Genomic DNA, 10,326 nt, shown 5'->3' with positions numbered 1-10,326 from the left:
AAGAACACAGGAAGATGCCTTATACCAAGTCAGGCTGCTGCTCCGTCTAGCTCAGTACAGTGGACGCTTGGATTGCAAACGTGATCCATGAGGGAAGCACGTTCACAACCTGCAGCATCCGCAACACACCTGCGCACGCACAGGTTGCGATTCGGTGCTTCTGCGCATGCACAAAGCGTGATTTAGCGCTTCTGCGCATGCGCAAGCGCAGAAACCCAGTAGTAACCCGTCCTGGTACTTCTGGGTTCGGCACGGTGCGCAACCCGAAATCACACAAACTGAAGCATCTGTAACCCGAGGTATGACTGTACCTGTCTATACAAACTGGAAGTAATAATACTAACAACAACAACAACAACAACAACAATGTTTATACCCCGCCAATCTGGCTGGGTTTCCCCAGCCACTCTGGGAGGCTCCCAAGAAAATATTAAAAACACGATAAAGCATCAAACCCTAAAAAACTTCCCTAAACAGGGCTGCCTTCAGATGTCTTCTAAAAGTCAGATAGTTGCTTATTTCCTTGACATCTGATGGGAGGGCGTTCCACAGGGCTGGTGCCACAACCGAGAAGGCCCTCTGCCTGGTTCACTGTAACCTCACTTCTCGCAGTGAGGGAACTGCCAGAAGGCCCTTGGAGCTGGACCTCAGCTTCTGGGCAGAACGATGTGGGTGGAGACGCTCCTTCAGGTTTACTGGGCTGAGGCCATACCTGTCTCAGCACCTGATTACACAAACTGGCAGTATCTCTCCATGGTTTCAGGCTTGGGGGGTTGAACCTGGGTCCTTCTACACGCAAAACAGATGCTCTACCACTGAGTTATATTTTTGCCAAAATGTGTTGGGCATTTTATAAGCACGTTTTATTATTTTGAAGAAATTCTTTTTTTCCGTACTGTTTTGAGGTATGGCCCGCTTGATTTTTCCCTCCTGGTGTTTGGTCTGCCATCCCTTCCTCACCATGCAAACCCCACTTGCCATCTGCAGAGGAAGTAGATAGGATCAATATCCCCGTAAGGTTTTTAGACTCCTGAGAGGGAGACACTTGGTTCAACCGTCAACTTTAAAGTGACACTGAGAGAAACAGAGAGGAAGGTGTGGCTTCTAAAGTAGATCGAGAAGTCAATGCAAACGCTTCAAGGGCGGCTGCACTCAGAGGCTCACCTCAGACAGCATTAATATTGATGTTGTCAGAGATACAGCCAAGGGCAGGCCTGATCAGCAAGGAGCTGTCTGTCATTGCAGCGTGTAAACAGTGTGAGGAGAAGAGATGTCTGTGTGTTGTGTGTTGTGAGGAGGTTTAAAAGCCATTAAAGTTTTTTTTAAAAATCTTTGATGTCTCATTGAGTTTTTATATTTTGCTGGAAGCCACCCAGAGTGGCTGGGGCAACCCAGTCAGATGGGCGGCATTCAAGAATAACACTATTATTATTATTATTATTATTATTATTATTATTATTATTATTTGGTTGTTCTGCACTGCTACCCCAGTGTTACCACATCACTGCCATCTGGAAGTGCAATCTTGTGCTATAGCTCAACAAAAGCAGGAATAAAAATAAAGGGGAACAGTTGTGGTACAAAATAGTCGCAGGATTTCAGCAGGAGGTTATGGGATATGGAACGACTGGAAACAAAGTCGTATGTCTGTCCAAAAGCTTTTGCAGATGTGAACAGTATTGAAAGCTGAATCACACATAACTGCCCTGATACTACCATGAGCATAAATTGTTGCCAATGCACAATAAAAAAAGGATTTCTGGAAGTGCCCTTACAGCTGTTCCCAAGGCCAAATCTGTTCCAGTGAGTGCTAGTTTGCCACCTCTGTTTTAAAGTCTGGCTAAGATTAGGGAGAGTTATTTAGTTAGTTAGTTAGTTAGTTAGTTAGTTAGTTAGTTAGTTAGTTAGTTAGTTGGTTGGTTGGTTAGTCAGTCAGTCAGTCAGTCAGTCAGTTTATAACAGCAGCCTTCAATTTTGTATCCTGCATTCCACACATGAGTAATGAGAGACAGTCTCAAAATGCTATTTCGGTTCATATGCAACAACAAGGACAAACTCCGCCGTCTGAATGATCTCTTGAAACTCTCCTCTCATTGTGCCATTTATGCTTTCTTTCTCTGAGAATAATAATAATATTTAAAAACCCAGCCCCATACCCGCTTTCTAACCAACGGCATTCAACACACTTGGAAGAAAGGCTGAGATTAAATATTTGCCTTTTGAGAAGTCATTTGCATTCCAGCTACAGACACACTTCACCTTCTTGGAACTGGCTCAGAATTCCAAACAGCCCCACATTTCTTTTTTTTATTGGAAAGATGCACAAGCAGGCACAATTCGTCAGCCTGGGTTTGCCTTTCAGAGTCTAAGCGTTGCATGTTTCAGGACCTTGCCTGCATCCGACTTCAGTGCCTCCATTTTGTGCCAATTTGCGTGCAGTTTGTTAATTTGACCTTTGACGGGAGCATTTCCAAACCTGCTCTACCTGTGGAGCCAGCAAAGGGATCCGCTCATCTGTGAGGAACTTGTGGAGCAATCTGCATTTTTTTCTAACAGCAGAAAAACAAGCTGAAACAACTTAATTGGGCAGGAAGAACAGGTTTCTTTGCCAAAGGAAAATAAACTTCTTGCTTTCACTGCCTGAAGAAGACTGCAAGAATAGCGGGTGGGGGTGAATTGTCAAGAGGAATGGCAGATTTTTCTGCTCCTGTGAGTTTAACAACACCTTCACAGGCAGAAGTGTGGCAGGCAAAGCCTTTCCTGGCATGGAGATAACTTCACCTACTTAATTTCTCAGGCTGCTGTTGAAGACACCCTGGACTGGTAATACACACCCTCCAACATTTCTCCAATGAAAATGGGACATCCTATTGTATTATTATTATTATTATTATTATTATTATTATTATTATTATTGACACTTGGGTTGTGAACATGCTCCGTGCGGGAAGCACGTTCGCAGCCCGCAGTGTTTGCACATGTGGGTCGCAATTCGGTGCTTCTGCACATGCGCAAAGCGCGATTTAGTGCTTCTGCGCATGCACGAGCGCTGAAACCAGGAAGTAACCCGTTCCAGTACTTCCGGGTTCGGCGTGGTGCGCAAACTGAAAAACGCGCAACCTGACGCATCTGCAACCCGAAGTATGACTGTATTATTATTATTATTATTATTATTATTAATACCCCGCCCATCTGACTGGGTTACCCCAGCCACTCTAGGCAGCTTCCAATATATATAAAAACATAATAAAACATTAAACATTTTATTTAAAAAAACCCTTCCCTAAACAGGGCTGCCTTCAGATGTCTTCTTTTCACTTCCGGGTTAGCGCCATCGGCAATGACGGAGCTCCTCTGACTTAGAGGAACCCGCTCCGCGAAAATCGGGTCTTGCCGCCATGGCGAAGGCGGAGACCCTTCAAAAATCCCAGGCAGAAGGAGCCTGGGAACGTGGGATTCGGCTGACACCAGGAGCGCCCCCCCCTACCCGCAGGGAAACCCCTTTTTTGGGGCTTCGAAACGACGTGGGGTGTTTTGAATCGATCGCTATTTTTACGGAGTGAAGCCACACAGCCGTTGCCGGAGAGCGCTGATTTTTTCTTGTGGACAATTGGATTTCAAACAACAACCCGTGAGTAGAACGGGAAATTAGGTTTTTAAAACAATTTAATTTGGCAAGGAACGGGGGAAGGTCTAAACAGGAAGTCCACCTCCCCCTTCTGTAAATAGACTGAAGCAAAGAGTTTGTTAACTAAGGTCTTGGAAAGTTCTACGTAAAGGATTAAAACTTCACTGATTGAAACTATTACTTACACTCCCTTTGGAAGCAGGGGAAGCCTGCTGGAGAAGGTAAAATTTAGGAACTGAAGCATCACGTCTCCAAACCCAGGAGAGGTCCACGAGGAGGCCATCGACGGTGAATAGAAAGGTTTGACAGCTGTCAAATTTGACAGCTAGCTGTTAAGATACAAAGAAAGACTTTGTTTCCATTGTCCTTTCTGCGTCTAAAAAGAAGGAAAGGTAACTGGAATTGTTATTAATTTACTTTTGAGACTGTGCTGGAAGGATTGATAGACTGCTTTCCGCTAGAGGGAGTTTTGGGACATGGTCATAAGAATGCAGCTGGGAAATTAGCCTAAAGATAAAAACTCTGAGAAATTAGCTTTGACCTTGGATATTTCAAGGATGTCGGCGGAGAAAAAAGTTATGCTTGAATTGAATAGGACATTTTATCTGTTGGGAAAGCTGCATGAACAGATAGATGCCATGGCTACCAGCGTTGATATTTTGGGAACAAAAGTAGGCATCAGTAAAGAAGTCGACAAGAATCCGGCACAAGAATCTTTCTCAATTGAACAAATTGAAGAACCAGAGAAGGAGAAAGTTGTTGTTAAAGTGATGCAAGGGGGAGCTTTAACCCTACAGAGACAATTGGAGGATTACAAGTTGAGGCCTTACATGACTGTAATTAGGAGAAGCCAGTTTTTGGAGATGGGAGCCTGGCTTGATTTGGAAAATGAAAAGTGGAGAGATCACCCTATGTGGGGATCAAATGACTTTTGGGATATGAATTTGAGCCAGGAGGGGACTGAAGTTTCTGGGGCCTTTGGACTCGGAAGAAGTGTGAAACAAGATCGGGAATACTTTATGGGCCCTATCTTTAATTATGGAAATCTGGCAGACTTGATAAGAAGGAATATGACCATCGTTGGGTTGGAGCTCCCCCGAGAACTGTTTCTTAATATTAAAGATTATCAAGAAGATCGGCAGATGGGACATGAAAAAGACTTAAGAGCCTCGGATTTGAGATCTCCAGGTTGATGGACTGTTGTAAGCCGATGGAACTGTTGGCAGGGGCCGAGACCGGGGAGGGGAGACGGTGAAAGAAAATTGGGAATTTAAAGCGTATATATTGAGAATTTTTTTTTTAAAAAAAAATGCTTTTAATGAGAGATGGAGAAATTGTGGAATGGAATTTTTATGACCCTAGGGGAAATGTCTTAAGAGAATAGGTTTAAATATATCAGTTTTAATGAGAAATAAGATTAAATAAAGTAAAAGTGGATGGCTAATTGGTGAAAGAGAGAATGGAAAATTGCAGTATATTAAGATAAATTATTAGGATAAAAATAAAGATGAAGGATTTGCTGAAATATCTATTTGAACTAGAAAACAAAGAGGGGAGGTGTGAGGAGGTCAAGGAAATAAGTCATAGAAAGAAAATTATGTAAAGGTTTAACTTGTTTTTTTTCTATTTTGATTGTATGTATTTTCTAATTATTATTTTTTTCCTTTTTATCTGTTTTTGTTTTTTTCCTTTTTTATTTTTTGCATTTTTTCTTGGAAATGTCTTGTTTTTTTTGTATTGTGTTTTCTGTGGGTTTTTTTGTTTTGTTTTTTTTTTTTTGTTTTTTTTTTTTTTGGTAATGTTTTAAAACCTGAATAAATATTATTCAGATGTCTTCTAAAGGTTATTTGGTTACTTATCTCCTTGGCTCAGAGGTCACATAACTCCATGCCCTCTAACATTTCTCCAAGGAAAATGGGGACATCCTAGGGAAAAGTGGGACATTCCCGGATCAAATCAGAAACTGGTACAGCTTCTGTAAATCTGGGACTGTCCCTGGAAAATAGGGACACAGAGAGTCTGGTCATAGGGGTGGGGTGTTATAAGGAACTATGGGGTTGGCTTTCACAGCCCAACTCCCCATCAAGGGATCAAGTATCCCCCAAGTTCTTTATCGGTCAGAGAAGAATGAGTGGAGGCAGGAAACTGTGGAAGAAAGCAAGGCAGAACTTTATTTTCTGTTGGAACTGAGCCCCCCCCCCTTTGCAAGAAGGTGAGGGGACCCCAAAAAAGGTGTGTAGCAGCTTTTAAAGGCTTTAGAAATTGCCTGAGACAACCATCATACAAACGTCACAGAAAACAGGCAGACATACGAGAGTATGACTTGCCTGCTGTCTGTCAAGATACCTGATTGAAATATACTCAGTGTTGAGAGTGGATTTCATGCTCTTTATTCAGCTCATAGTGGTGAGGAGGAATGAAAGTCCCCCCAAAGTATCTACTTTATATACATTATTTACACAATGGGCTGCACGTGATTGGCTAATTCCGGAATTCTCCTGTAGGCCAATCAGGTTGTGGATTCACTTCCATCTGGAGCTGGATTGGGTGGCTCCTGCAGACCAATCATACTACTGCACTGTTCTAGGACCAATCAGACTGCTGCATTCTGAATCCTATTGTTCTAGGACCAATCAGACTGCTGCATTTTGGATCCTATTCAACTCAGTACATAACACTGATCATGCTTGCTGGTTGCCTTTTCCTGGCCAGTGTGGGCCATTCTTTAGGAATGGTTCTTGACTCCATTATCACACCTATCCCTGCTCATACACAGAAGATTCTCTTTTGACAGGTCTGCTCTACTTGCAACAGATACTTGTCAGACAGGTTTCACAGAGGGGTGGTGAAAAGTTAATTTATTTGCAGGATTTGAGGGATTAGCAAGTGGAAGGAACACATGTCTATCAGGAAAGGTTTTATCGAGAACTTCCTACTATCTGTTTTGAAGGGGGTTTCAGAGTTCAACTGGAGGCTAAAAATGGCTTTGGTCTTGCTCTCCATACTATTTCAGACATGTGGTTTGTGTGTGTGTGTGTGTGTGCATGTCATTTGTGACAGCTTAGAATTTTTATAATGGGGAATTTGATGCCGTGCATATTTAAAGGCAAACCTACCTGATTTGCAATTTCCTAAACAATATGCAAACTGAAACACAAGTTTCCTTTGAAATTTGCATTTCTCTGAATTTTGCAATGCAAAATCAATCCAGTGAATATTGTCAGCCCTAATTATGCCCGTTCCCCAATTTGCATTGTGTTTCCTTTGCATTGAAATTAATGGTAGTAATATCATAATGTAGCACCCTGCTTGTGGTTAACGCTTAGCTGGAATGAAATATTCAACGCAGCAATAGAGAAATTAAAATAGTAATTTATTTGTCAGACAAATAAATAAGAGGCACAGTGGTACATGGTTACCAAGCTCTGGCCTGCTCCTCCTGCCATTCTGGCCAGCACTTATATTCCCTTAATCCAGCCCCCTTTGCTCCTCCTGTGGCTGCCTCTGTCCAATCAGCCTGGTTGAAATTCCTATTGGCTGTTTGGTAGAACCAATCACAAAAGATACACCCACAAAAGATACACCCACTTCCTTGCCCTTATAAGGGAGACAAAGAGCTATATATATGACATATAAGTAATAATATATCTTACATGGAATCTTAATTACCAGCTCACCTCTTGCCCTCCTTGCCCTATTGCCTTCTAAAACAAATGGTTAATCTTACATTTTTATGTTCAACAGATGTCAAGGATCTTGAGTTTCACATCAACATTGAAAGATTTCCTTCATTTAATGTTTCTAAACAAATGCCTGACAACTATATATCAAGACTGCTTGGATGGCGTCTTCTGTCTGGCAGGGGGGGGCTAGGCTGGTGGCTGACTTAATTTCAGGATAAATACAACTCTTACAACCATATGAAATAAGAATCTAGCATTCCTTAAATCCTTTGCATAATTACATTTAAGCCAATATATTTAAGCTAATATATTTCATACATTTATCATAGGTAGCCTCTTAAAAGAATAAAGCTTTTCAAAGTAAAAAGGAAGAAACTCAGTAAAACACAGCTTTTAAAAGAAGCCTCTTCAGTGTACACCTCCCCCTTTCCAGCCTCAAAATAAAATAGGAAGAAGCTGCTTCTTCTGCCAAGCCAGTTGCCTTTCCAACATTTAACACATTTTAACCTTTTTAACTCTCTCAGTTTAAGAAACAGCTTTAGAAGAGACTTTTCAAAAATGTTCTCTTTTTCTGTCAGCTAAATGTTTTTTTCCCATTTGCTCCTGGCCTTTCAACCTTAGAAAGAAGATCTGGCTCATTTTACTGGGAGGCACATTAGTATTATCTTACCCCATTCCTAATGGTGTTTTTTCAGCCTTGGGGCAGCATATGTAATTCTCCCTTTTTATGACTTTGAGAATTGTTTTTCTACTATAAATCAATGGGGCCCCCTTGTCTTAGGAGAATGGCCAAGGTTTTCTCTGCCTGGCATGAAACATTTGAAAATCCTTTTTAAGCTCATTTTTAAATACAAGCCTTGATTGAAATATATAGAAGCTTTGATAAAAATGCAGGCTTATGGTTAGGTGCCTCAATAACATTGCAAAATATTGACAGACCAGAGGCACCCTAAACAACAATACAAAGGAAGAAAAAATGATACCAACTACATTCAGCACACAATTTGAATGAAATAGACACGTCTCCTTCAGCAGTTAATAACACTGCTTCTAGTATGGATATGTATCTGAACAACAGACTATTGCACTGTGGCTGCCATTCATTTAAGTCTCATAATGACTCCTATTTCAACACAGAAGAGAGCATTTGGATTAATGATGCCCAAAATAGTCAATGCACAGATCTCTGATAATACCCAGCATGCATTGCACTACTTTTACACCAAACCATTTTTCATGCAGTTTCATTGATCGCATTTCATTATTTAAACTATCTTCTTTCTAATGAGGCCCTGATCACCAAGCCATACAAGAGGATGAGGTGCGATAAGCTTATTAGTTTCAACACTTGCTTCCAGGGATAGTAAAACCAGCAAAGCCCTGTGCACGAATGCTGATATTTACTAAGCTTGCTTTTGTATTAAACTGCAGCGTTCCTTTCCAATACGGAACACAGCTTGTCCATTGTGGGGGGGGGGGGGAGACGTGCCCTAATGAAGTACTGTTAATGTTCTGATACACACAATATGGGCACTTCCAGATGACCTGTTTATTGAGCATTCAGCCTTTTACACTTGCAAGGAGATTAGATTATGCTGGCTCTTTACTTAGCATTTAACATGATTTGTTGGTGGGGAGGTTAGACGATGTATCAAGTGTCACCCCATACTTTCCAGTGCATTTCCCCACCATGTTCTTTATCGTAAAAAGTCTGATAATTCCAGGAAGTGGGCTTGTTTCACGATACCTCCCTATCAACTGTGTTTGCGTACCCTCCAACATCCCACTGATCAAAATTGGGATGCCCACATTTTGGTCCCTAGCTCCTCATAGGCGACTTGTACGAGCGCGCAAGACCAAAAAATGAACATCCTTTGGGTCTGGCGCTCTGGTGTGAGCCAGATGATTTGTGTGAGAGTGCGACATCCCCCCAAAACCCTGAGCATCTTTTGGTCCAGTGCTCTGGCACAAGCCAACTAATTCGCAACAGTGGGGCAGACCCAAAAACGGGACATTCCTGGATCCAATCAGAAGCCAGTCAGGATGGCTTCTGTAATTTCAGGGTGTCCTCCTTAAATTGGGATGGTTGAGGAGTATGTATTTGTGCAAGCTGGCCTTATGGATCAAACGGAGAGGCCTGGTGGGCCTAATTTGGCTCACAGGCCAGAGATTTCACACCCATGCATTAGAAAATAGTGACAGACTGTCACTATTTTCAGGGCATACTAAAGAAATACTGTAGCTGTTTTAATAAAAAAGCTGTTTAGCTTACTGTGCCTTTCATTTTCCACTAGGCCAAAATGATATTGGCTGAACAAAATATGCTTGCTGCAAGCAAATGCGGCACCTGTGTCCATTCATCCTCTAAGCTTTCGCTGTCAAAACAAGCATCTTCCTAGAAGCAGATATTGTCCTCTGTGTTTTTGTTGCTAAACCAAAGCCACTCTGAAGGCTTGTGTTAACGACCACATGGAACCAGAGACAGGGGCACCCAAAGAGACAAAGACAAATCCCTTATGATCCAAGACCCCCAATTCCAATAGCAAACCTGAAAGCAGGTGGCCCGGCTGGGGACAGTGGAATTATGCACTTCTAGAACAATAATACAGAATTCCTGGTTTAGGAACCTCATGTGTGTAACCAGAGTGTGTCAGTGCGTAATTTATTTTCATTTCCCAACACAGTCCTTTGGATTCTGGATAGGGGCTGTTAACACAAATCTCCTGGAGCAATAAATCAGGCCCAATGAATGACGTCTTGATGCCTTACTCAAAGAACAAGTCATCCCCTGCCCCACTCCACATACAGAAGCCAGCCAGACTAGCGATTGAATCTTGCTTCAACACTGGCAATGGGATAGTGTCCTCTACTATGCCAGAGGGCATAGGTTGATTTAAGGAAATATTTTCCAAATTTGGAAAAAGGCCTGTAGCTCCATGGCAGAGCATCCGCTTTGCGTGCAGAAGGGACAGTCTGAAAGTCACCTGTTTTCACATTCTTGATTCAATCCCTGCC

The sequence above is a fragment of the Podarcis erhardii genome, assembly GCF_964252035.2.
Source record: "Podarcis erhardii genome assembly, chromosome: 3".
NCBI classification, from domain to species: Eukaryota; Metazoa; Chordata; class Lepidosauria; order Squamata; family Lacertidae; genus Podarcis; species Podarcis erhardii.
The sequence above is the reverse complement of the archived record's forward strand: the minus strand, read 5'-3'. Positions refer to the sequence as shown.